Source organism: Dermacentor andersoni, chromosome 1, assembly GCF_023375885.2.
Source record: "Dermacentor andersoni chromosome 1, qqDerAnde1_hic_scaffold, whole genome shotgun sequence".
Taxonomy (NCBI): Eukaryota; Metazoa; Arthropoda; class Arachnida; order Ixodida; family Ixodidae; genus Dermacentor; species Dermacentor andersoni.
This window is the reverse complement of record NC_092814.1, coordinates 373,334,989-373,362,872: the sequence shown is the minus strand read 5'-3', so window position 1 is coordinate 373,362,872 and position 27,884 is coordinate 373,334,989. Positions and strand designations below refer to the sequence as shown.

The window sequence follows — 27,884 nt, the reverse complement described above, 5'->3', positions numbered from 1 at the left end:
TGAGTAGTGCGAAGCCCGACTCCCTTGCTAAGTTGCCTATGGAGCTAGCGAGTGCGAAACCACGATTAAACGAGATTTTGGGACATATTGCAAGTGTTTTGCGCATTTAGCACCCAGACAGACAGCTATGAATGTATCCGCTGGTTGGACGGGCCGCCGAACTGCCATAAAGAGCTTGTTGGCTCACTCGTCAGGCCGATGGCAGAAGCGACGGCAGCATCGATAGCTCTGCGCGCTACGAAGAAACGCCGGAATCGACGCTACTGTTGTGTTGTGAATCGTCATGAACGTGAAGGACTGAATAACAACGTTCAGTTTTACCGAGTTCCATCGCGATCGTATGAAGGGGATAGGCGAGAGCGCTGGATACGGGCCGTGCAACGTGTGGGGTAATCGAATTACTTGCATTCCCCACAACACAGCGCCTCGCATGAGAAAGTGTGAATTTGTTGTTCCGCTGTAATTGTGTTGCGTAGCCCTGACGGAGGAATGTGGCAACCAAGCGAAAACTCCAGAATATGCAGCCGCCACTTCGTTGGCAACAGAAAAAGCAACATTGCGGACCATCCTGCGTATGTGCCATCGGTATTTCCACCTGTTTACAGACGTCCGCCTCCGGTTGACTCAACAAGTGGAGCGGAGAGATTTGGCAGGTCAGTTTAACCAAACATTTTGATTCGTTTATGAATTCAAAACCTTGTCCTAGAGCATCGTTGTATCACGAGCTCATTTCTAGTTTCGGTACTTTGTACGTCCTGCGCCGATACAACAAGCACGCTTCGCAGTGTGCTGAGCCTGCTCGACTGCGTTTTTCAAATGTGAGCAATAAAGTTGCTGTAGGTGCACTCGATGAGTAATTTCGAAGTAACGCACGTGTGTAAAAAAAAATTCGCGTTTATTTACATTTATTTGTGCGCGTGCGTTGCTTGAAGCGTCTGCTGGAGCTCCTGCGAGACAGAAAGATGCGGCGCGCAGGCACTGTAGGAAGCGCACTTTCGTTATGTTCGCACGCTGTTTGCTGCCTTAGAAAACGTTTTCTGCGTGTTGCCCCGAAAACGTCCATGGAAGGATTTACTCTCTGTAAATAGTTGCGAGAAATAACATTACAATAAAATGCATAAAAATGTAGGAAATACTTAAGTCTTGTGTTCAGGACATTTTCAATAAGAACCAATTTGAAATGCTTCGATTTTTGTTCTTATGCACATAAACAAACCTGTTGAAGAAATGAAAAAAAGGAAAGACAGGTGTGTTCTAATTTGCTCAACTTTTTTTTTTTGAATTTTGTGTTTCAGTGCTATATTCCTTGAAAAATCATGGTGTCACTTGTTCACTATCTACGTGCATCACATACATGCCTCAGCATTCTACTTTTCAGATGGCAGAAAACACACCAGGTAGATGCTGCAGCTACAACTGGGCAAAGTACAGATCTTTCAACTTCTGCCGAGTGTGCAAGAGGCACTATACCAAGCTGCACAACCCAAGAACATGCTGCAGCTGAAATGCAAAATGTAAGTTTGCCAGATTTAAGGTATGCTTTGTATGAATTCTTGGGATTTCAAATCCACGTATCTCCAATTCTTTTCTTTGTGGTTCCTTGCTTGCAGATTCACAGCATCGAAACAGAAGTTCTCCCTGTCACTGAAGGAGGTATTCCTGATCCTGGGCTTTCCCCTCAAAGTCTTACGGTTGTTCCTGCGGATTGTGCTAGTGGAACTGTTGTCACTCAGCAGCATATTTTACGGAGTGTTGCTGTTGGCCCTAGCACTAGAACATGCTTTTTTGGTGGCTTCCACAACATCATTGGCAGCCCAGATGCACTAAGAAGTGTGTGGTGTTGACAGCAATGCGTTTGCATTATTACTCTGTTTGTTACCAACAGTTAGGGAGAGGAGTAGTGATGTTACAGTCGAAAATAAGTTGCTAATGTTTTTAATGAAAATGAAGCTGGGAATATTCTCTGCAGTTGCTATTCTTTTTGGAGTGCATGAGAAAACTGCGTCCCGTGCATTCTACACTGTGCTGCACACACTGACCGAAATAACAAAGGACTGGATTTACAAGCCCCCAATAACTGACATAACGTTGTCGCAGCCATCTTGTTTTAAAGTAAATTATCCACAGTGCACACTCATCATTGATTGCACAGAAATGAAAACTGAAACCCCATCCGAGGTAAGGCAGCAACACATGCTCTACTCCGCATACGAAGGAACCTACACATTAAAATTTCTTGTTGCTATCATTCCAAATGGAATGGTGGTATTCAAGTCAAAACCATATGGTGGCAGATGTTCAGACCCTTATATTATATTAGATTCAAATTTTTTGAACCTTATTGAAGCTCAAGACACAATTTTGGCTGACAGGGGCTTTCCAGGCATCAGAACTTCCCTTGCTGATAGAGGCGTAGTCCTCATAATGCCACCTTTTTCAGTAGGAAGCAATGTTCCTTTCACACCTGAGGAAATGGAACAGACTTACTCTGTTGCTTCTGTCCGCATACATGTGGAGAGGGCAATTAAGAGGATTAAGCATTACAATATCTTAAATCACCGTATACCAATTTCGCTGATTCCTGCAACGGACCACGTATTTCACATGTGCTGCGTTTTAGCAAACCTTCAACCACACATGATTTTGTCATAACGAATAGTGCATAATTAAAAGCCCCTACAATGGCTACGTACAGAGAAACATTTTCTTGTTCATACTTTTGGTTATATTGCTCTAGTCCTTGGCAAAGCTTGCAAACAGATAGTGCATCTGAAGCTTATTTACATGCTGTTCTTCCATTACCATTTTTTGTATCCTTTATTGTTTACAAACTTATTACAAACTGCAGTAGCAGTGCCAGAAGGATAAACAAAATCATCCCACTTCGTAGTGCCTGCACATTTCTTATTTAAGTTCACTGCTGCAATAATGTGAGCACTACGTATATTTCTGTTCTTTAAGTACACTGCTGTAATAATGTGAGTATTAAGTTGGAAACAATGCCTCAAGTATGTTAAGTCAGTTATTATTGTTCTTGTTGTACTTTATAATTTTAGACCACTGTATCTTGCAGCAATGTTTATTGAGCGAATTTGCCGTAATAAATATTTTATTCGTTGTAGACAAGTGTCACTGAAAACGAGCCCAACAGTAGTGCACAGTAGGCATAAGCAACGCGATACACAGTATGCATTAGCACGATATCTTTGTGCACTTATCGTGCGAACTGCCCTAACGCATGCACTGTGAACTTTTTTTCAGCTAGTTGATACAAATCTATTGTGACAGGCAAGGTGAACTTGGCAGACACAAAGTTGTTTTTGTTTTGCTGTCGTATTCCCTCTGCATGCTACCACATATGACCCAGATTAAACAGCGATTCTGTGAATTGGGATGTTTATGTGAATATAGAGAACTAGGGCTGAGTTACAAATACAACAAATTTATTTACAAATCCATGGGTAAAATTTGACAAGCGAAAGCAACAATCCAGCGTTTAATATCAAGCACATGCTAAGAGAACAAATATAACAGAAAAACTTCATATATTGTGAGCGTTCTTACTACACTCTATGGTGATATAAACAAGATGGCAGGGAAAAACACCATAGTTAAATTACAAAGCATCCATGCTGTGCATTGTGTACACCCCACATAAAGAAAGAGACAACCATGCAGTCATTGCAACTTGCAGTAATTGAGTGACAAACACCTTTAAGCAAACAAATCACAAGAGTTATATAATTAAAAGCACAGTTAGGTCAATGTAAAATGTGATACTCGCAGATACACCGGTTTTTTGGTTATACTTCGCCAACACATTGTATTTGGCATCTTCAATTTTATCACTGCAACTTACTATCCGGAAACAAGTGCTCTACACAGTCCTTCCGAGTAGTATTGCTGTCTCGTATAATATGAGAATATTTCAATAGGGACTTATGTAGTAGAAACAATACATATAAAGAAGCAGGATCTACCAATACCACCTGTGATTCCTGATAAAGCATTTAATAATAAAGCACACCTTAACTACCTTTCAGTTCTGTCTTGCTGCATATTTTTGCAAGAATATCTACAGCTACACTAGCGTAATAAACAATCTTTATTCATGAAGAAGTTCCTTAATGTAAAAGTTGAAATAAAAGTGTTCAAGAACAGGTACAGACTGTGCAAGAAATGCTTCATCTCGCTGTACAACAATAACAGTGCTCTGCACAGACGTGTACACAAAAAGAAGCATCTGCTCGTATTCGTCACATACATTGCAATTTGCACTTGCGTGTAATACTGGTGGCGCTTCTTCAGCGTTAGTTTGCCACCTTCATAAAAGATATAGCTGATGAAGCTAATTTCAATGTCAGCATCAATCAGCACGCTGTCTTTTCTTGAAAAGGGGCACTTTATCTCGACGAGCACAGTCTCCTCACCATCCTTGAACAGTCCATCAGGGCTGGCACACAGCCATGGCTGACTCAATTTAACTATTAGTCCAACCTGCAGTTAGATCTCACATGGTAACACAACATTCCATGCATACTGGCATTTCATTCTCAGTGCAGAGGCAATAATTACAAATCAGTTGAAATAAATTCATGCACAGTTGTAGCACAGCTATTGCTACTTTGTCTTTAATAAGGTGCAATGAGAAAATAAGGTTATAAAAAGTAAAGGAAAACTGTAGCATATATTTTCGGAAGGCAGATACTCATTTAATTCTGACATTTCACTGCATCTACACAAGCAATGCACTTACTGTTAGTACTGAGCCCTGAAAAATGAGAGGTTACTTTCTGGAATAATACCCTGATGGTAAATATGTCCTTGTTTATATCGCAATGTGATGAAAATTGCTAGGAGAACCATTGCTGAGGCTTAAGGTTATGGCAATTCAGCTTATACAGAAAAAATATACCAATGTTTTGAGCATGTTGAAATGTACGTCCATCATTTTTACTAGGACAGTTTTCCAGAGGCACCAAAATGATTGCATAGGATTTTTCAGCATGTTGCTGAACATTTCAACAGAATTACCTGTCCGGTTCGGGAATTGATTAGGTCTTTCAGACTGACTCCAACCAAATAAATTAATTTTATTAGCCTGAAATTTGGGAGCCTATTCGGCTACTTTAGGGGGTATCCTTGGGGGGTGGTGTACAGCTTTTAAAGCGTCTTTCATAAAAAGGAGGGGAGAGTAGGGAAGGTGAGGAGACACTTGACAATCGGGAAGAAAGGGGGGATGGCTGCAGCGGCGCTGGTCGGCTGGGATGACTGATGCTGGGGGAGCTTGACCCGCGAGAGTGCCCTTGACGGGAGGCGGAGGGGACGGGCACGGGAGAGCGCAGACGTTTTGGTCTTGGTGACCTCGAGCGGGGATTTAGCTGGCTGGGCGTCCTTTTCATCTTTTCACCATGTCGCCAAGGCCATGGATATACACCGAGGGTTGCCCTTCACGCTGTTTGCCTTGACCCCTCCCCCCCCCCCCCCCCCACCTCCCCATATTCTGAATGCGCCATGACCCCAGCAGTAGTCTTTTCCGCGAATTCGTCTCTGTTTGAAGGATTTGGGTTTCTTGGAAAGCAATTTTGTGGTAGGCGTCTTCAGAATGGTTAGCGACGGCGCTGTATATTCTGTTGAATGTTTTGACGTCATTCTCGTGTTGTCTGATTCTTTCTGTTAGATTTTCGGTTTCCCTGATGTACGACGCCGGACAGTCGGCACAGCTGACTTTGTAGACGTCTTGAGCTCTTGAGCTTTTTCTTTTGGTGGACGATCTTCTGGTTTAGGGAGGAAGATAATGAAAGTGTTTATCGGTTTGTGCGCAGCTTTGAGGCCTTCTTTTTTCAATATTCGGCAGAGAGCTTCGCTGGTGTCTTTGACGTACGGGATGGACACTCGTTCCCGGGCTAGGTAGGGGAGACGTCAACGGTTGAGGGTCCCGTAGCTTGTTTCTTCTTTTTTGTTGTCGGGTTGTATTTCCAATGAATTCCTCTGTGCAGCCATTCCTTGTAAGTTCACTGAGAACCGTTCTCTTTTCTTTTTTTTTTAGCAGAGTCTGATGGGGAATGAGTTTCAGCTCTTTTGAATGAATAAGTTACAACAGCTGCCTTGGGTTTGCTGGATGGTTGGATTCGAAGTGAAGGTAGCAGCCCATGTAGGTTGGTTTTCGGTAGATTGAAATTTTTAGAATGCCGTCTGCTCATGTAGCTTGTACATCTAAGAATGGGAACGATCCGGTCTGTTCGCGCTCATATGTGAACTGTATATCCGGGTCTATGGAGCTTCAAGTGTCTCAGCAGGTTTTTGACTTGCCCCGTCTTCACGGCGCAGAAGCAATCATCCTCGCACCTGACGCTCCAAAATGTCGGGCTAATAAAATTCACTTATTTGATTGGAGTCAGTCTGAAAGTTCTGACTTCTTAGCATGCAGGCTACAAAAATTGACTTGAATCATTGCGCTCTACCCCACTGCGCTACTGAACTGTGGAAAAAAGAACGAGATCAGAAAAAAAGGAGTATATGCTGTGATGTCACGCCATCTCCTAAAGTACCTATGTGAAAGCACACAGTTACTGGTGAAGCCAAGTCTTGTCTGGTGAAAAATGACACAGCCACTGATGTTAACTTATCAAGAACTCATGTCTGCTGATGTAACCCATACTGAATAACTATCCGGCATACTAACACGACAATAAGTCATCTACTATAAACTACGTCATTTGAAACGCCAGGTCTTCACAAACATAAGTACATGTAAAGCTCACTTGATCTATAAAGCCCAATTCTCGTTCAGTATTCCTGTTATATAAAGCATTTGGGGATACAGAAAAATTTATTTCTTCATTTCGGGTTTGCTAGAATATATTTGTCAAATATTTCAACAGCTATTGTCAGGAGGAAGCCTCCACATGCATAACTCACCTCGACAACTGACTGATCAGCTTTCTGCTCAAAAACTTTCCTTGCCTCAGCCTCTGTGCTTATCCCTGAAGTATGAAAAGCATTCAGGAGCAATAATAATGTTAAGAAAAACTCTGCGTAAACGTAAGCTTGTGCAAACAATAGTAAACATTCCGACTGTTTGTGTTACCGTGCAATACTGCCTTCCCACTGAATGGCTTCCTGCGGAGCAGCTCTTGCCCAAGGGTCTCAAGTGGCAGTCTGCGAGCCACAACTCTATGGGCAATAGAGCTCGACAAACGTATTCCTCGCTCCTTGTGCCACCTACATAAAAAGCACAGGCCTTGAAATACTAAAATTTTTTTGTGCATGCTGATCTGTGCCACAATTACCGATAGACAAGACATACACAAAGATATTGTTTGCTAAAATTTGCCAACATAAGAGCATGAGGAGGTATACCTTCCACATCCAGCCTGTTTCACCGTGCTGAGAGCAATTTCTTCAGCATCTTTCTGGGTGCACACCACATTAGAAAAGAAGAAGTCTCTCTCAGCGACTGACATATAGTCCACTTGTCGGCGACGTGCAAGGGTGATTATGGTTGGCGCCTTAAGCTTGGATGCCATTACACTATAAATAGGCATGCATTTGTCCCAGGTGCACACTCCTTGTAGGCGTGACAGTTCTGCTGCCTTGGACGCATCGTCAAGTAAGCTCTCAAGCACACACCTCACCTCTTTATCAACTCTATTGAGAGCAGCAATCTCTTGCATCTGGGTGTGCGGCGATTCAATTGCGGAAAAGTGCTCCCATGCATATGAAGGTGCCACTCTTGATGGGCTTACTCCACCTAGGAACACCTCTTTGTCACCTGGATCAAAAAGGTTAAACATAAATCCACTAGCAAAGTAGGTAAGGACTGCTTAATGAATGAAGAAAAAAGTGTATTCTCAAGCATAACAAGTTACAGATTGAACTTACTGCCAAATAGTTCCTCAATGGACTCCTTGGCATCAGTGTTCGGCCTTGTTGGATGGCCCCATGTCTGTGGCTGCTCTGTGCATGAAGGCAGCTGTTGTTCATTTATGCACACAGCTACAGCTGCAGCGTCCTTACATGCACCATGGCACCCAGCCTTGCAGGAGCACTTTGCGGTTGCAATGCAACGGTCAGAGTTAAGCTGAAATGCAGTGTTCGCAGATTAGTAAAAGAATGTGACCTGCAAGGCACAATTAAGTGCATGCAGGCACACAATAGTATATTTAGTGTACAAGCACTCAGGCTGTGTGTGCATGTGTTTCATAACGCCAGATGAGCTACATGAGCTGGCTTTAAAGGGGCCCTGCAACACTTTATCGAGTGACATTACTAGAGGAACTTATTGACATTACTAAAGGAACTCGCGAATCGCTCCCCTGTCGGTTGATATTCAATTTCTCGTCGTAGTCGTGCATTCGCCCTCCGCTTGGATGAACGAACAGACATAGACGGCTGCGGCATGAGATAGGCGACACCCTTCGCGCTTGCCGCAAGAAAGTTTCAAATCCGTTAGGTAAGATGTCTACACGCACAGTGCACTAAGAATCGTGCTGTGGCGAGCAGCTACAGGTTAATTAATCATACTTTGAGTGATATTCGCGAGCCGCTTTCTCGGCATCCTGTATATGTCGCTGATCTGAGGAGCTCGGACTGTCCGGAGTAAATGCGGTTTAATTATCGCACGATGCGCACTCGGCGTGTTCGGAGAAACGACGTTCTCAAACCGTGCCCTGAAGTCTCAAAACCCTCGCTTCACGAGGTCTCCTTTAGTTAATTTACAGCTGTCTCGAGCTAGAGTCCCGTTCCCACGGACTACGAAGCTCAGCAATCTCTGACCGCGGCGCGCGCCGCGTAACACGTAGTAAGCAGCTAAAGGCAGACTCAAGACGCGCGATAAACATCGCGCACACCGGGACCTCCCACAATCCACACAGCATCGCGCACGCACGTTTTGAATGTTAAACGTTCCGGTTTTAACTTGCAAATGCTAACATGAGTGCAAACAAATAAATCCCAAAATATTGTTCGTGAACACCTTTAGGTTTGTTTTGCCTTCGGCTGTACCCTGAGAAAGCGGACACGTACGTATCACATTTGCAGTAAATACAAACGGAAGACAACTCAAAGGTGCGCGATAACACGATCGAACGCACAGGAAGCGAGAGCTGAAGCGAGAACGCAACCGAAAAGGCGAGGGTCGCCAATGCGAGCTTTGTGCCACTGGCCGTAAGCTACGCAGCTTACTGAATTAATCGTGTATGTATTTCATAGCTTTGACATTATGTGCGTATCCAAATTTAACACATTTAGGCGCTGGAGAAGGGACGTCGGAGTGCTTACCTCGAACTCGATGACGTACGATGGTCTCTGTACTTGCGAGTTGCAGCACGCCGAAATAACACCCGAGACTTCTTTTATATTATACACGTACTTCGCCCTGCTGAGCTTCCTCCCTTTCCGGGGGGTGGATGGGCGGAAGAAGCTTTAGAAAACCATGCCTCAACACAACCGAAAGCGGTGGGTCCACTGTGGCCTATGCACTTTCGCTTGCGGACAGCTGTTTTTGCACTACTCAATTAGCGCCAAGGCTGCGATGGGGTCGCTGGTGACGGCCTTTTCCGCAGCGCCGCCTGGGCAGAGTCTGACGTCCATAGGCACTAGATCGGGAATTTGAACTGCGCGCCACGGTGACGTCTCCGCCGTAGCCTTCGCAGTTCAAGGCATCGGAGGAGGAACGGGAGCACAGCTGAGGCCGTGTTTGATTGCAGATAACTCCGCTTCTGCTGAAAGCATTGAAGTACTTTTTGCGGCAAAGTGTTTATGAAATAGCCTATCTTCACTTTATATGTCTTTCTCCACTTTAATAAAAAGTGGTTCAGGGCCCCTTTAAGTAACGTAATAGCAGTGGGTCACTTCAGGGGATGCACCAGCTTCCTCATTTGTCCAATGCTGCCACACGTAGCCTTATATAAAGCAGCACACAAAAGCGTTAAGCCAGGCCGTGCCTTGTTTTCTTTCTGCAGTGTAAGAGGAAGCTTCGGCTCAGGTCTGACTACGACTTTCGCGCTGAATTGCGAGAGAAATGCAATAAATATTTTCATTGGGAAATGAATTCTAATTCCAGTGACTATAGATGTATGCAGAATGCCACAATAATTTGGGAAATTATTGTTTTTAATGAAACAGCCAGGTTCCTGAAATTCTGAAGCATCAATACATGCTGGTATCGCAGCTCTGTAAACAGCTGATGATACTTAGAGCAGACGAAATTATTTTTCACTACTGTGTACATGCACTTTGAATTCTGGGATATAATTCTTCGAATTATGGGATATAGTGAAGTCTAAAGCCATGCAAACTGTGTTAAAGTTGCCCAGCAGGTGCAGTATGGAAAATCGCGATATGCATTGTCGTGAGGCCACACAGCTGTGGACTCAGCATTTCAGGTCTTCATTCATTAAATAATCAATAGTGCAAATAACAGTTCAGCTCTACTGAGTCACTGGAGCTTAAGCTCCTCCATCATATGCGACAAAGTTAATTATTCAGACCATTTCAGGGTTCACATACTTTCTGGGTTTCTCATTGAATACAGTAGAAACGTGTTAAATGGCACCTCCAGGTACCGAAGAGATGTGTTTCGATAAACGTGGGTTCCGTTTACCGAGACAGATGTGAAGCCCTTCGTCATACGCCCTCCTAATGCTGTTGTCAGAAATGTTGAGTATTAGAAGTGAACGTAGTATAGGAAAAAAGTAGGAAAATGACAAGGTGTATGGCATTCAAAATTTTATGCTGCCACTTCTTAAGAGTAACTTTCTGCACGGAAGACAGATGTTGCAAAAAAATTGCAGATCCTGGCTCTTCGCGAAAAAAGAATCATTTAGATACTGATTCTGCGGTTTCATTTATAAGGAGTTGCACACATTTTGGTTCCGTTTAAGGAAAGTGCTTTTACGTTGTTTAAATATGAACCCAATTAAGAGCATGTTGTACCATTTAACCAGCCATTCTGTGTAAGTAGTTTTAATTTACCGACCTTCTACCATATTTGAGTAGTGAAATTTGTAGTTTGGCTTGAAGCTTGGGGCTTCCTCGTAAACTGTTAGTGATGAGGAGCTTTGGGTGGTCAGTTGTATGTGTGTTGTTGCACTCGAGTCGGCCAACAACATCCAAGCGCTGGCAAATTTTACATATCACCATTAGCCCTTTGGGTGCCTTTTGCACGTTTTAGACAGCAGCAGTTATAATCTTCTGCTCTAAGCCGTCATCTGAATGGTACTAATGCGCTTAGAATGAATCTTGGAACATCAATTATGTTTCCTAGCGGGTTAAGTGGCTATGCATTCTTCGCTGTACCAAGACCTTAGAACAAGTGCCTTGCGAATTGTTTCACAGTGCCCTTGTCTGCTCGTGCGCACAGCTAGATTCATGTCACAACAAAGAAGACAAGTAATCCACCATTTTCCTTTGCATTTTCAAAATTCAACTCTGCAGTTAGTTTTTTTCTCTCTTTCACTTTCTTGTGAACTTGTTCACCAAGCGTTGCGAGCAGTTCTGCATTGTCCGATGAAAATTTATTTTATGATGCATATAGTTGGTCAGAAATCGTGTCAAGAAGCCACTGTGTGCCTTAAGATACGCTGCATTTCGTGTGTCTGTTTTAATACTGATTTCCAAGCAGTAATACTTCCACAAGCTTTTCACATTTCATTGTCTTTATCGGTCCTGTCATTGCGTGTGCTTCTCACATTGCCTTTTTCTCTTTTTTCCTACCCTTGTACCAGTTTTACATTACTTGCGAACAAGAGCAGTTTTTTTCCACATAATTTATTTTTTGCTGTATGGAAATACATAAAGAGCAAATTACTGTACCTGTCCTGGTGTGGCCCCTTAGTTTAGCTGACACATAAAAGGGGTCCAATAATCTTGTCTTGATTTTGTAGTGGTCTTTTACTGCATGGTTCGGAGACTTCTACGATGCATGATATAGGCAGCCGAGACCGTTAACTATTTGGTGCACCTCCCTGCACGCGCGACTAGTGAATTTGCGGTAAGCGCTGAAATTTTTTTCATTTTCTTATTTTCTTTTTTTCCCACACTACTTTTAAGTGCTGTTCAATTTTGCCGAAAATATATCGTGTATCTAGCCGCGTTCATGGCCGCTTGCGTACCGGAGACTCCGCAACCACGATGTTAGAACGATTGAGAAATACTATGCCATGCCACCTGCCGCGATCGTCAAAACCCGTATACCGCGTATAATTCAAGCATGTTTTCAAGCACTTGAGATGTACTAAATGAACTTTTGCTAAATGGAAATGGACGTACTAAATGGAAAGTTTGCTTCGTCATTTCTTCTACATTAGCACTTATATCTGTTTTCGCGGGTTTCTGTTTGTACTCCCGTAAATCACGAGCATGGATCACGAGCATGTATTCGCAATTGTGAAAGGTCGTCGGTACGCCTGTAGGGTTTGCCTAGGCGAGTTCAGGGCCGTCTACGCAAGTGCGATTCCGGAACGACTAGGCCAGAACTATTTAGAAATCGTTCTATATTGAGTTACCCCATCTCGATCAGGAAAAAACACATCTACACTCTAAGAACAAAGAGAATTCCGGGCACTCTCTTTGAGGGAGTAACTGCTTGTCCCATATTTCACTCTCTTTTCGAGAGTAGATCGACCCTCTTTGAGAGAGAGTAGGGCAACTCCTCCTGACAGAGTTTTGTTACTCCACCGCAAGGGAGTGCTAGTACTCTTCCACAGAGTGCTAATACTCTCCCCACAGGGAGTGCTAGTACTCTTACACAGAGTGCCAATACTCTCCCCACAAGGGTAATAGTACTCCCGCGGATCGAGTGCTTCTACTCCTACAAACCGAGTACTTCTACTCCTCCAAGGCGAATGTTTCTACTCCCCCAAACAGAGTGCTTGTACTCCTTAAAAACAGAGTGCTAGTACTCTTCCCAATAGTGTGAAAGCACGATGTAGATCCATGGTCACGTTAGAAGGGATTCGCAATACTTACATGTGGGGAATATTTTATTTCTTCATAAGCAGCTTCCGCACTTGAATGGGAGTAATCTGTAGTCGCTGAGTTACTTACATGAAACATTTTCTCTTAAAAGGTCAAAAACTTTATTGATCAGTCACAAGGCAAACTGAATAATTTGAGAAACATACTGACAAACACATAAAATCAGATGACAATGATGTCCATAAAATTTAGAACACATCTTGTAATAAAACAAGTATATTCTGTAGTTTCATCAGTATTACAGTGTCTAAATATCTTTTAATTTCAATTGGTTCCTTCTTTTCAAAAATAAACTATACAACTGAAAGTTAACCATAACACAAACTTGAAAACTCACAAAGTATTGACACTGTGATTGAAGAGAAATATACGCCACATTACTGGCCAGCAAACGCCTTTCTGGCACAAAACGCGTGCACTTAAATGGCAAAGGTTACCAGATGAGCTGCTATGCATGGGGCTGGTAATGTAGACAAATTGTGCAAGAAACTTTTTTGTGTGCCATATTCTAAGACTGCAGCTCATTTGATAATATCCTGTAAAACATATGGATGTTCTTGACTGAGAGTACAGTGAATTTAGAAATGTGTTGTATATTCTCATGTAAGGCAGCAGGTCTAGCTCGCTCTGCTTATATTTTACATAAAAGTTATTCATGCATAGGGTGCACCCCATTGTTTTTAAGTGTGTCTTGTGGTTCTGCAACAATATCCTGCCCGGTCTCAAACCAGTACAGAGACGTATTATATTACCTATTCGGTTGGCCTCCTCACGAAAGTAGTTTCCTGGTGCTGTTGGAATTAATCCGTTACACTTTCTCGCGAATAAATAAAATTAAGTTTACAATATTATCTAGTGTGTAGCAAATGAGTATAAAACTGCAAGGAGCATTGGCATTAAAATCTTGTGCATCAAATTTCTTGTCATATATGGTAGCTTTTCATTCCCATTACGGTAAGAATGCTATACTTCTGAGGAGCAGCTTGCATAATAACATGATCAATTATTGTGAGTTGCTGAATAAGCAATCTAACTGTAGTATAGCATGGCTTCAAAAAATCAGCTGGGATGAATATGAGGCATCAAAGGAGACATAAGCATAAGTCAGCAGGGAAGTGCACAAAAAAGACAAAGAAGCAAAACAAACTGAGAATGGCACCATCCTGTTTCATATATCCCTTCCATGCACGTGGGTTTTGCATGCGACTATGCATATGCACAATGAACCAACTACCTGAAACCAAAGCTTTTTTTCCTACTGAAGTGGTTAAGATGCACTAAAGTAAGAAAAAGTATCGCACTTACAGAATCTTCATCTTAAAACAACTACATTTGTGTCGAGGAAGAATAATACATCACCTCACTGCGCACTCTATCTTAAGTCCAGAAGAATTATGTCTACAGAATCCATGAAACTAAGGAGCTTTTGCTTAACACTATATGTTCACATCCGCCAATTGATGAACAAGTGTTCTACTCAGATGCTCTCAGTTCTTTGCATTGAACGTATCCCTACCTCTACTAGCATACTTCGTTGGCAAGTAGATTGAAGAAACCACAATTTTACATTTTTAAAATAATTTTCAATTTCAAGTCACTCTCTGGCTTCTAAGACGTAAGGTGTGCACCACAGTGTACAGTACTCACGGATTGAAATAGGACATTCGGAGCGCGTGGCCGTCGTTACATGCAGCGCCGCTCGTGGGTGCCCATAGAACCAAAGTGCTGCATTGTGGCATAGCGCGAGAGTGAGAACATCGACGGAGCAGAATTACTCCTTCTGGTCGCCAACGAGCCGGCCTGTGGTTTAACATACTGCCAGTGTGGCGCTGCAAGGCTTGCGCGCCTTCGTGTGCCGACGGAAATGGCTCGACGGTGCACACCTGCGCGAGCAGACGATGCTCTCATTGCACGTGCTTTGGCGATGCGGCACGCATGCTGTGCAAGCAAGACACGGGATTCAGCTGCGAGATTGCGCCTTGTGTGCGTTCGTAGATATGATAAACATCTGCACAAAAGAATAGCTTATTTCGTGCGAACACCTGTGGAGTAGCCGACGAGAAACTGCCTTCTTTATTCAGCTTCGAAATGATAACACCCGGCATTGTTTGTCGTACTGACGTCAGCAGAAGCCGCGCCACAGGTAGTTATATATGGCGAACACAAGACGCGCTTCCGTTTCAGACACCAGCAGCAATGCCAGGCATACCCATCTCGGAACGGATGCAGATTGTGACTGTCTGCCGCAGGTTTACCGCAGCAACAAATCGCCGATATGACCGTGCGCCCCCGCTCGTCGGTGAGCAGGATTGTGCGTGCTTTCAGGACGGATGCTTGCTTGACAAATCTGCCCAAAGGACACCGACCTAAGGTGAGGACCGACTCTGACGACGAGCGTATAGTTGAAGCAGCGAGACGAAACCCGAAGATGACGGCGAAAGAAATACGAAACGACCTGGGGCCAGCAGCCAGCACACAAGTTGTACGCGAGAACTTTCACACAAGTGGCCTTCGTAGTTGTGTGGCGGCGATTAAGCCCTTCATCTCTTCAGAAAACAGGATCAAAAGGCTGCTGTTTGCACAGGAGCATCAGTCCTGGACAGTGGAAGAGTGACAGAATGTCCTTTTTACGGACGAGAGCGCGTTTACATCAAAATGGGACCAGCAGCAGCGAGCGTGGAGGACACGAAGCACGAGGCAGGTGGACTCCTTCACAAATTCGTGGGTTACACAGCTTCACTAAAAAAAATCCGCCAACGTTTATCATTCTTTACATTCCCGTAGCGCATGATAGATTGGATAGATGGTATGTGGCGGCTAGGTATGCGTTTTCATCAAAAACTAGGTTTTATATTCCGTGCGCTCCGCTACCGCGAGGAGAGAGCGCATGCCAAAAAACTTTTCACCAGTGCCTTGTTTCGCGGGTTGGACACAAGCAGTTCGTAGAAATGGTCTCTAAAGGCAGTGCATTCTGCCAACATTCAAGAGCCGGACCCCTATCGTCGCGGTCATTAATCGCAGTGGAGTAAATAATGTCTTGTGTTCTTTCCGCTTCCTTCAGCCAGGTTCGACACCCCAAATCTGCACCGTGTTGCAAGCTGCGGCCGATGTAGCATCAACGTGTGGGGGTGTATTTACAAAGACAGCTTGGGTCCGCTTGTACGCCTGGACGGCCGCTTTAATGCCGCAGCATACTTAGACCTCCTCGACACCGTCCTTATGCCGTACGCCCTGGTTGGCCATTTAAGGACGGCTTGTTTTACTTCAAGCACGACCGGAGCCCAGTTCACACCGCAGCATCCGTGACTCGCCTGCTGGAAGACAACTGTGTGATGGTGTTGAACTGGCCTCCGCAAGGTGCGGACATTAATATTATTGAGAATTTATGGGCTGAAATAAAGAAGGCCCCGTGTCGTCGGCCGCTCCACAGGTGTTCTTCGGACAACCTGTGGGCGGCTCTTCAAGAATGAGAGAAGCTAGCGCCTTCTTCCTTGGGCGATAGCCTCTACGAAAGCTTGCCACGCAGAATGGCCGCCGTATTCGCTGCTAGGGGCGAACCAACAAAATAGAAAGACCTCGTTCAAATGTTGCACGAGGACAGGCCTGTGACTGCTTCTTTTCTTTTTTGTGGTTACAAAACGGACGAAATAAACTTTCTTTTCTTTTGTGCAAGTGTTGATCATGTCAACGAAAGCACGTACGGCGCTATCACGTAGCTGAATCCTGTGTCTTAATTGCGCAGCATGCGGTCCGCATCGCCAAAACGCGCAAGCAGACGCCGCCGCAAGACGGGCAATGCGCACCGCCGAACCATTTCGGTCGGCAAACGAAGGCACGCAAGCCTTGCAGCGCCACGCAGGCAGTGTGGTAAACCACAGGCCGGCCCGTTGGCGACCGGAAGGAGCAATTCTGCTTTGTAGATGTTCTCCCCCTCGCGCTGTACCACAATGCAGCACCTTCCCAAGTAACCACGGATATCCGTGGGACGTCCGCCATAAGTCCCAACGTCCGTCCATTAGTATATCCAGGAGAAGTCCATATCCTGTTTGGATGTCCGAAGGATATCCCAATGGGATGTCCATGGGACATCCAGTTTTGAACGTCCGCTGGCTGTCCGTAAATAGGCATGTCCAGGATACATACACTAGTTAACATAATTATGTAAACTAACGTAAAATATTGCCGGAAATTTGTCTGTTCATATTATGTTTGCTTGTTTTTATTCTCTGTCGGACACAGTCTATCCTTTGCAAAAGCAAAATAAATATATTTCCAACTTGATATATAATCTGCCCACTTTAACATCGTAGTATTATAGTACGTTTCTTTTCTATCAGTGGGTCATATAAATGAAGTGTGCTTTCAAAAAATGCTTGTGGACGACTAGCAGAATAGATAAGCGCCCATTTGAAGCCACTTAAAAAAAATGAAAAGACGCACGTAGGAAACGTACACACTAGCAGAATAGATAAGCGCCCATTTGAAGCCACTTAAAAAAAATGAAAAGACGCACGTAGGAAACGTACACAAGACTGGAATGAGGCTGGTTCCTGTCTGTCCAGCCTCTTTCCTGTCTTGTATGTTTCCTGCGTACATTTTTTGGTATGTTTTTTCTTAAAACAGGAAGTAGTGTACTGTGTTCAAATTTGCATATAATTATACAATTGCATGCTACAAGTGGAGAATTCTTATTCCGTTTCATTTTGAATCCTCAATCACTATGTGCAGCCAAACAGGTCTAGTAAAGCTTTAGTAAAAGTCAAGGAAGACATTCCACATTTGAACAAGACTTTATTTTCCACTTTTGTAGAGCTAGTTAAGCACCATCGTGGTCCTGCACGGAAGTATCGTCTGGTTTCTGTACAGCATCTGAAATAAACAGACAAGTAATAATTAAACACCATTTCAAGCGTTAGCTTCAACCTCTGCCAAATGTTTGCTCAAAGAAAACCATTTCACATACACTTTCAGTCTTTCTTCGCAGTGGCTGCACACCTTTCTTTTGCCCTGCGCAGCCACTCCTTTATGTGGTAGAGCACGTCGTCTACCGTGCAGTCTTTGTGGTGGCGTGTCCGCCGAGCAGCCGCTAAAAGAAATGGGCGCGCCTTAAGTTTCAAGGAACAGTCAATTTCTACCAGATGTGAATACGTACACTTACAGAACAGAACTTTGACGAGCTTCAGGTCCCTAAATCGAACCTTGCCTTCGCGGCCGTCCATACTAAATTCAGACGCAACCTGATCACTCATTATATACGCCATCATTGACTTAATAGTTGTATTCAGGGTTCTTGTTGCATAACCCATAAGGTCCAGAACCTGGAAGAAATTTAGGACATGTGTGTAACTCTCAGCTAGCATGCAAGTTCATAGCATATCTTCTGAGATGTAGGTGTGGCAGTGAAATGCGTTTACACAGATGCAAATACCAGGGCCACTGAGCACATGTATCTATGAATGCAAACAAGACGAAAATTGTATGCACTGAAACAAGTGGAGCGAAAGTTGGTCATTCACTGGCACACTTTTTTCGAAACAGGTTGTACATATGCAAATATTCAACAAAACCGAGACGCTAGCATCTGAAACGAAATGTCTTACTGAACCATACCAGAGCTTCACTTTTTCCTTCAGTCAGTTCTTCATTGAAATCGAGGACCTCTCGCAACCTGTCCAGTGGGCAGCGCAGCACTGGCTCAGGAGTGTTCGAAGTTTCTGAATCTGGAGGACTATTTCTTTGTAGGGCTACTGTCAGCATCTGTATAATTTCAGCCTGATTGTGCCTTACGATATTTAAACTGGTCATAACCCGCCGCTGAAACTCTGTAAGAGGGAAAACAGCATTAAACAAGTAAGCCAGAGTACTGCTGTTCGAAAACTTACCAGCACAGCTCAGGGCTGTCCCCGAGGTTTGTCGACAACCTGGAAAGTGCGACACAGCAATTAATGAGCAAGCCCCCCTAAAGTGTGTTGGAACTGTGAGAAATAGGCAAAGTAAGTACTACAATTGGCACTGGGGCTGGCATCCAAATGCTGCTGACTCTCAGCTCCTGCGATAATAGCTGCAGTGTTTGTTATGCAACTCGGTTCTGAACGTGCGCAAGCAAGACAGAACAAAATGCCATGAAATTGGGAAAACCTTTTTACCTTGAGACTGTTGCGCCATCTCAGCCACACAATCCCTAATTAGACTGACTTCGTCCTCATTCCCATTTTCGAAAGGAAGAGCAGGTGTCTCCCGACTAGAACCTGCAGAAACAGAGGGTCAGTGCAATCAAACGACACCTAGCTGGCAATGAGCTGATATGCTACCTGGCAGTGACGTCATCTCTGAATTTCCTTGCTGAGGCTCCATTCTGCGCTTTTTTGGGACTCTGCAAGCTGAAAAAAACCAATGAAACCTCACATTGAAAACAACTACCAAATGGTCTGCCAACAAAAAATATGCCAATTTTATAAGCTTAGGGCCACCATTTAAAATTTTCTAAGTTGCTCATGTTACTGGATCCTTATCTAGTGCACCACCTGGCAATCACTTTTCCACACACTAGTGCCAGTGAAAGTAGCAACTTGACCAGGGTAAAATACGAAAACAAAAGTCTTACGTGTCTTGTGCTGCATGGAAAGCTGCAAGGGGGCGCGCGGAAGGTCATATTCGGAATCAGATTCCGAACTGTAGCGCAAAGGCTTAATTCTCTTCCGCTTTCCACCAGCATCAGATTCCGATAAATCGGACCTGAACAGGGCCTCTTCCAACTTTGCACGGCCACCTTCATATGTGCCTGAGGTATAGTGCATTGACAATAGTTAAAAGGCCGAAACTATGCACACAATTACATGTACCATTAACATAAATTAATTGAAACGCGGACAGTAAAGTGATGACAACGACTGCTACGTGCAATCGCTTTGGAGTCAGCTGTTTCTAAACATGCATGGAGCAGTTCAAAGTAAAAATTTTAGAGTGAAATAACCCACTGGCATGCACATATGCAGGTAAGTTTGCAAACCGAACAAAGCAATGCACTATAACTTCGCAACTGGCGTTTGAATTTATAGTCACAGTACACATAATAGTCAAGCGAATACTCACGGAATACACCTTTCACGCATCTGGAGAGGAATCCCGCATCTGGTTTTGTTGCGCGTCCAACCATTCTTGTGGCTCTGTCTGATGGCACTTTTGGCCGCAGACATTTGTCACCATTTACCCACGTTCAAGGCACAACCTCGACTTCCTCTGTAGCAGTAAACTCCACAATTGCATTCATCTGAAATGATGTCACTATGCGCACATTAAAACAAAGAACCCAACTATACATTTTAAAAAAAGGTACACTATTTCAGCTATCGCTCTAGACCATCCCAGACAGGCTGGGCCACATGCACGCTAATCGTTGTCAAGGCGGATTAGCTGCAGCGCGACAGGTTAAATAATAATAATTTATTTGCTCAAAGACATGAGCCCCCCACCCGGTGACATGCAAGGCTACAGAAAGGATAGACCCTAACGCACGTGCGCCTGCTAGCCCGTCAACGAAGGGTAATAAATAGTACAAATAACGGCAGCGCTTTGCATAAATATTAATATGAGGACCACTAAGCATAGATGCACTTACCATGCTCTGGCAAACTTCAAATTAAGTGACCGCGCCGACCACGCTCCGAGCTCAAGCTTGAATTGGGCGCCGGGACAGACGAAGTAAATATCTACGCATACAAAGGTAGCAAACGCACAGAAAAAAAGAAGCGCTACATATATATAGTCACTCATGGTGCTGGCGATGGCACTATCGCTTGTGCGCGACGGAGCATTGACCCTCGCTAGGCAACAAAAACAAATCTCAAAGGCTATGCTTTTGGTGCCCGCGTGCGCTGAAAGCGAGTATACGAAAGCTACAGTAAGTCACAGCCGCCATGTAGTAACAGTAATCTCAGAGGCTATAATTTTCTGCCCTTAAAGTGCCAAAAGCGTTAGCAGAAACCCAAAACGCGAAAATCGAACAATGCATATTCCCATAATAAGTAAATATTTCACTGTGTAATAATAAAATGCTTTAAAAATCTATTTAAATTTGCGTAGATGCACGTTGATGCGTTATAGCCCCTTTGCAAAGCAGAGCCTTGCAGTGATCCAATCCAAGCCAAGCCATCGTTGTCACGCCGTCTTTCATTGTGCGATTGTTTCAAGGGCAGCAGAACAGCGGACGAGTGTTGATTCGTTTGTCACTTTCCGTGCCTGCCGAAGTCTCCTGCTCCTGCAGCTAATAAGGTATGACAGCTACATCTTATTTCTTTTTTAATTCGTTTGGGTATTGAAATGTGCCGTCTGCACAGGTGCCAACATGCCTAGGCTGAAGGAGCAGCCTTACACGCGAAAGAGAGGGCCGCTGGAGACAAAGATGCTATTCGAGGACTTCGGATCTCGCACTGGCAGCCAGCAGTCAACGGCTCGAGAAGTCGCAAGTGCAGAACTGTGCAGTGGCGCATGTACTACTCACGCATGTGTTAACACGTGTGGTCGTGCTGTACCTGCAAACATTTGTGTGCCTTGCGATTCTGGCCGCTGCACCGAGGCGACATCAGAAGTTCAGGCCGCTGGTTGTGACACTACGCGCACTACGGACAATGTGCCTTGCTTCCTTGATGGATCCACTCTAAGCGACTCTTCGGATGGTTCACTTGGCTCGCCTGTGAGAGCGGCACAACAGGATCCCTTAGGAGAGGTGTACACACAAGTGAGCGTGGGTTCTCTGGTTAGCAGGACCCCGGAGCCTACATTTGATTTAGCTACCGCGGACTCTTCATCGGTGCCCTCTGATTTTGCTGAACGACTGCGCAGTTGGGCTATTAAGGAAAATGTTACGCATACAGCGGTCACATCACTGCTAAAGATGCTCAAGACGAGTAGCTTTGACCCCTCATCTCTCCCAAGTGACGCTCGCACTTTGCTCTCCACGCCCAGGGGTACACAACGTGCACATGCTTTAACTGAAATGGCTCCTGGGCAATACTGTCACTTTGGCTTGCAGTGCAGTCTAGAAAATGCCTTGTCGGAAGCATGTTTTAAGGGCAGCCATGTTTCTTTGTTGTTTCACATTGACGGACTGCCAATTTCTAAGAGTTCTAACATGCAGTTGTGGCCAATACAGTGCATGATTGGTGAGCATGGGAGAGTTTCCCTCTTTGTAGTCGTCATTTTTGCTGGGCCTTCAAAGCCTGTTTCAGCGAATGATTTTCTGAGCCCCCTTGTCAGTGAGCTGCAACAGCTTCTTTCGCATGGAATGGTTTTTCAGCACCGAGTAATTAAGGTTTCGTCAACTTGTTTTGTTTTAGATGCACCAGCATGGTCATTTGTTTTTCAAATTAAAGGACACACTGGGTATTCTGGGTGCCCAAAGTGCACAGTAGAGGGCGCATACAGCAACAACAGACTCAGCTTTCCAACAAGGTCCTCCACTTTGCGCACCGATGATTCATTCAGGCGTCAGACTGACCCTGACCATCACCTAGGCACCTCAGTTTTGATGTCGCTTCCCATAGACTCGACTACATGCACCTTTTATGTCTGGACAATATGAAAAAGTTGCTTAGTGCTTGGTTAGGTGGCCGTTTAGAGGTCCGTCTCGGACCTGCAGAACGCAGACGGTTGTCTGACATAAGCCTATCTTTAGCTCCTAATGTACCTAAAGAATTTTCCCGCAAACCTAGAAGTGTAGCAGAGGCTGAGCGTTGGAAGGCCACAGAATTCAGACTACTGCTTCTCTACACTGGGCCTGTAGTACTCATGCCTGTTCTACCTCCTGATCTTTACATGAACTTTCTTTCGCTGCACTGTGCAGTATACATTCTGGCAAGTCCTAGCCTGTACCAGCAGCATACTGATTATGCCGAGTCTCTTCTTAAGTACTTTGTTAAAACTTTTGCAAGATTGTATGGAAATGACCAGGTTTCCTACAATGTTCACTGTGCATTACATGTTGCAAATGATGTACGCAAGCACGGACCACTGGACATGTTCAGCGCATTTCCTTTTGAAAATAATATGCAGTTCCTCAAGCGGCTTCTAAAAAGCCACAAGGCTCCACTTGCCCAGCTGTACAACCGCTTAAAGGAGCGAGAGGGAAAGGCGGCGGCAACCTTTCCATCACTGAACGCGATTAAATTTACAAAAGAACATTCAGATGGGCCTCTCTTAGGTACCTGTGCACCACCCCAGTACAAACAGGCCACGTTTGCTAGCTTCATCCTCAGTGTAGATGTTCCTGATAACTGCTGCATAATAGATGGCTCTGTCGTGATTGTAGATAATTTCGCACACTTTAGAGCTACACAAGCACCCTGCATCATTGGTCGCGAATTCATGGTGAAGGAAAACTTCTATGATAAGCCATTTTCTTCTTGTACCATTGATGTTTATGTGGTTTCACAGCTTTCTGATGCTAAATGTTGGCCATTAAGGAATGTCCGTAAGCTTGTTAGGTTACCCTGGCATGGGAAATTTGTTGCAATTCCATTGCTGCATATGTCTTAATCGCAGGTGTTATACGTGTGCCACACGGGCGAGGTTAATGGCATTAAAAGTATAAGACCTAAGTTTCTTAATGCCATTATATTTCGATCGCTGCTACACGCGCATATTTAATGACATTAAGCATTGCGATGGCAATAGATGCAGTGAAACGGACAAGTTTGTTTGCAAATCGTAATACAATAAAAAACAGTCATCTAGGGAGCAGGTGTTTAATTAATTGGCATATTGTATGTAGTTTACTTCTGGAATGTCATTGTTGCACCCAGCCGTAAACTGAAGCCAAAGCTAGCTCGACGGCCAATCCATAGCGTAGCCAAACCATTGAAATTGGAAAAATAGCGCTCACAGCTTCAAAGCTCCCAAGCAGCGATCCTGAAGAATTTGACCGTGTGCTCCAGTTTGTTCTGGCGTATGTGCTTCTTCGAGTCGAGCATCGTTCAGAAATTCGAAGGCTTCAGTATGAGGCCAACAAGGCAAGGAGCCACCGCCGTGAAATCGAACAACTTCTCCTGGCTAATGCGCTCACGATTAGAGCTGTAGCCGTGAGTAGCGCCAAGATCGCCTGCTGATCTCTACGAAAATAAAAAGCTCCTTTTAAAAAAAGTGAAGAACGTATTAGTTGTTTTGATCTACAAGTTTGTTTAATATCTTGAGGATATGGTCACTACAGCCACGGCGGGAACATTGTAAACGAGAGTACGCATTCGATGGCCAAGTGAGTTTCAATAATTGTAAGGACGCACTACGCCGCAAGAGAGAGCTATTTTTTAAAGAAAGTCAAGAATATATTAATTGTTCTTCACCAATAGTTCGTTTAGTCACGTCAGAATTGGGAGACATTGGGAACGAGAGTACGCATTCGACGGCAAAGTGAGTTACGAGAACGCACTACGTCGCGAATGGCATTTAAGCTTTAATACTATTAAGCATGTCCGTGTGGCACCCCGCAAATTACATTAAAGTTTAAGGCATTAGCCAGTTAATGTCATTTTATGTGCCCGTGTGGCAGGGATATAAGAGTGCTATTGAAGTGATGTAGTCAAGAATAATTCCTTCATCTCATTTCTGTTGCTTTCGCAGTTTAATAATGCTAATTCATGTCTTTTTGCTCTCTTTTTTTTTTATTGCATGCTGCAAGCTCAAATCTCCAAGCAGGGTGGGCAATAAGAATGTTTGTTCTGCTGTTCTCTAGCTTCTGTTGTGCTATTGGAATTGCCAATTTTCTTTTTTATCAGTGTATTTATTTGTTCTTTGAACAGTATGCATATGCAAAAGGAGGACATTGAACAGTATGCAAAAGGAGGACTTTTCCAATGTTCCAACTTTTCCGGAACTTGATGCCGCATACATGGAACCAATCGATATCACTGTTGAAGGCGTTAAATTACTCATTAGTAACCTCAAAATATCTACTTCCGCCGGTATTGACAACATTAATTCTAAGATTTTAAAGAACACCATCGCTGCCTCAAGCAAGATCTTATGCCATATTTTTCAACAATCCCTAGCATCTGGAAAGTTACCCACCGATTGGTTAATAGGAAAAATAATACCAATTCACAAATGTGGAGATGTTCATACACCTGACAACTATCAGCCCGTATCTTTAACCTGCATATGTTGCAAAATGCTCGAGCACGTAATCACTTCCCACGTGTACAGCCACCTTGAAGCTCACAATTTTTTTTTTCTAATCAGCATGGTTTTAGGAAGGGGTTTTCTTGTGACACGCAATTGTTTGAACTAACGACTGACTTGCACTTTAACATGGGCTGGAACCTTCAAACTGACTGTATTTTTCTTGACTTTTCTAAAGCTTTTGACCGCGTGCCCCACTGTCGCCTAATTTCTAAATTATCTGCCCTACGACTTGACTCTTTAACATTATCATTATCCTGGATTCGTAATTTTCTTTCTTTTCGAGAACAGTTTACTGTTGTTAACAATTTCTCTTCCCCGCCTTCTTCTGTTAGCTCTGGTGCGCCACAAGACAGCGTCCTCGGCCCCTACTCTTCTTAATCTACATTAACGACTTACCCACCCAGATTACTTCCTGCATGCGCCTTTTTACCGATGACTGCGTAATCTACCGTCCTATTCACACGACTGCCGATGACTTGAAACTTCAAGCAGATCTTAACCTTATCGCTAACTGGTGTAACAAATGGCTCATGACACTAAACTTGACAAAGTGCGAGGTGATGTGCTTCAGCCGAAAATGTGTAAATTCTAAATATTCGCATCATCTTAATAACACTATGCTTTCCCACACTTCAACATATAAGTACCTTGGTGTTGTTCTTAGAGAGAATCTTTCATGGGCCCCACACATCACTTCTACATGCGCCAAAGCATCACGTTCTCTTGGCTCGCTACGACGCAACTTGCGAAATGCCCCGTCAAACATTCGAAAACTCGCTTTCCAAACATTCATTTTGCCACAGTTAGAATTCGCTTCCCCTATTTGGTCCCCTCATCAAAATTACCTAATAAATACGACGGAAATCATACAAGACAGAGCAGCCCGGTTCATATCCCGTAACTACAGTAGAAACTCAAGCATTACACAAATTAGACTAGACCTACTGTTGCCGCCATTAGATGTCCGCCGCAACATCGCTCTTCTGTGCTTATTCCACGAATATATTTACACTAATAAACGAACCCGGTTACAACTACAAATACCGCACTCTTTTTCACGCAGATTACATAATCAGTTCGGTTTCATGCGCATATACGGTAAAACAAATGCATTTAATTCGTCTGCACTACCACGTGTCATTCGTCTCTGGAATGACCTCCCTGATAACATACCCTCCATATCTAATCCCGACACGTTCCGCTCTCAGGTACTCATACTTTTCCAATTTAATACCGTTCACGAGTGACCAATCTAGTGTATGTTATCGTGCATTTTTGCCATGTTGTATATCATTTTCATAAATGGTATACCCTTGCTCTGTTAACAGTAACAAGTGTTCATGTGCCTTCAGATATTGCTTTGTATTCCTAGTGCCTTCAATATTGTGTAACACGGTAATCTCTTTTTAGCACTGTTCCTGTTGGAAATTCGTACGTTTTATACCTTTACTGTTTAAGATGCCCCCCTTACTTTATGCCCTGCCATAGGGCCTGTAAGGTTCTTTTGAATAAATAAATAAATATATGCTTTTTGGTCTTTATATGTATAAGGTGACAATAAAAGTTTAATTGTATTTGGAAGTTGGTGTAGGTTCATTTCTTGTTTATTTAACACAAGAATGCATTCAAGCACTCGACCAATGTAATATATATAATGGTCGGGTGCTGGAATGTGTCCCGGCCGCTATTGTCGCTTCAATGTATGTGTATATCTGGAATATCCCCGGACACACACACGCACACACACACACACACACACACACACACACACATATATATATATATATATATATATATATATATATGTGTGTGTGTGTGTGTGTGTGTGTGTGTGTGTGTGTGTGTGTGTGTGTGTGTGTGTGTGTGTGTGTGTAATATATATCCTGAACGTCCCCTGAATATCCATCCGTCGGACGTCGGACGTCGCCCGGATATCCGTGGTTACTTGGGTTGGTTCCATGAGCATCCACGGGGGGCGCTGCATGTAGCGACGGCCACGCGCTCCGAATGTCCTATTTCAATCCGTGAGTACTGTACACAGTTAAAGGCCTTAATTGTTCCTTGCTTTCGCTTTGGGAGGCACAAGCAGTTGTAATGAAGTGCTTTCATGAACATGCTCGTAAACGATAATGACTTTTTAAACATTGGATTCTCTTCCCCCAATGCTTCCCTTTTCTGGAACCTAAAAGCCATAATTCTAAAATTAAGTGTAAAAAATAAATAAAAAGCAAGACATGAAAACCTGCCTGCTTCATATCAACCTTTACAATACAGAATCACAGTGGTTTCTGTTTGCACACTTGCATTCACATGCTGTTAAATGTAAGCTATTAAAGCTGTTTAATATATATCTAAGCACCTAACCAAGCATGAGCTGTTGCTTTTTACAGTGAACACAGGTACCGTGCTTATTGCAAGTATGTATCATGTCACTGAGCAAATATGCAATTTAATTGTACCACTATTTTTTATCACGTGAATATATCTGTTGAGAGGCAAGACAAAAGGCAGTCACTTCTCACAACTAATCAGCTTTTTTTAAAACACATTTCTAACTTTTCAATGGCACTTACTACTATGTGTTTGTCTCCAGAGAGCATACTTGATTTTTACTTTCCCATCAAGGACATTACATAAATATACCATGTTAAGATGACTGCCTAGAGTACGTGAGAATTTTCATCTTGGTGTGACATACTGTATTTTCATTTTGTTGACATTTAGGCAAA

At 43.7% G+C, this 27,884-nt stretch overlaps 2 pseudogenes; one reads left to right on the top strand and one right to left on the bottom strand.

Moving 5' to 3' along the window:
* The first annotated feature begins 1,751 nt into the window (after positions 1-1,751).
* On the top strand, positions 1,752-2,972 carry LOC126516681 (uncharacterized; annotated as a pseudogene).
* A 14,976-nt stretch (positions 2,973-17,948) lies between these two features.
* Positions 17,949-20,251, bottom strand: LOC126519776 (uncharacterized; annotated as a pseudogene).
* Positions 20,252-27,884: the final 7,633 nt, after the last annotated feature.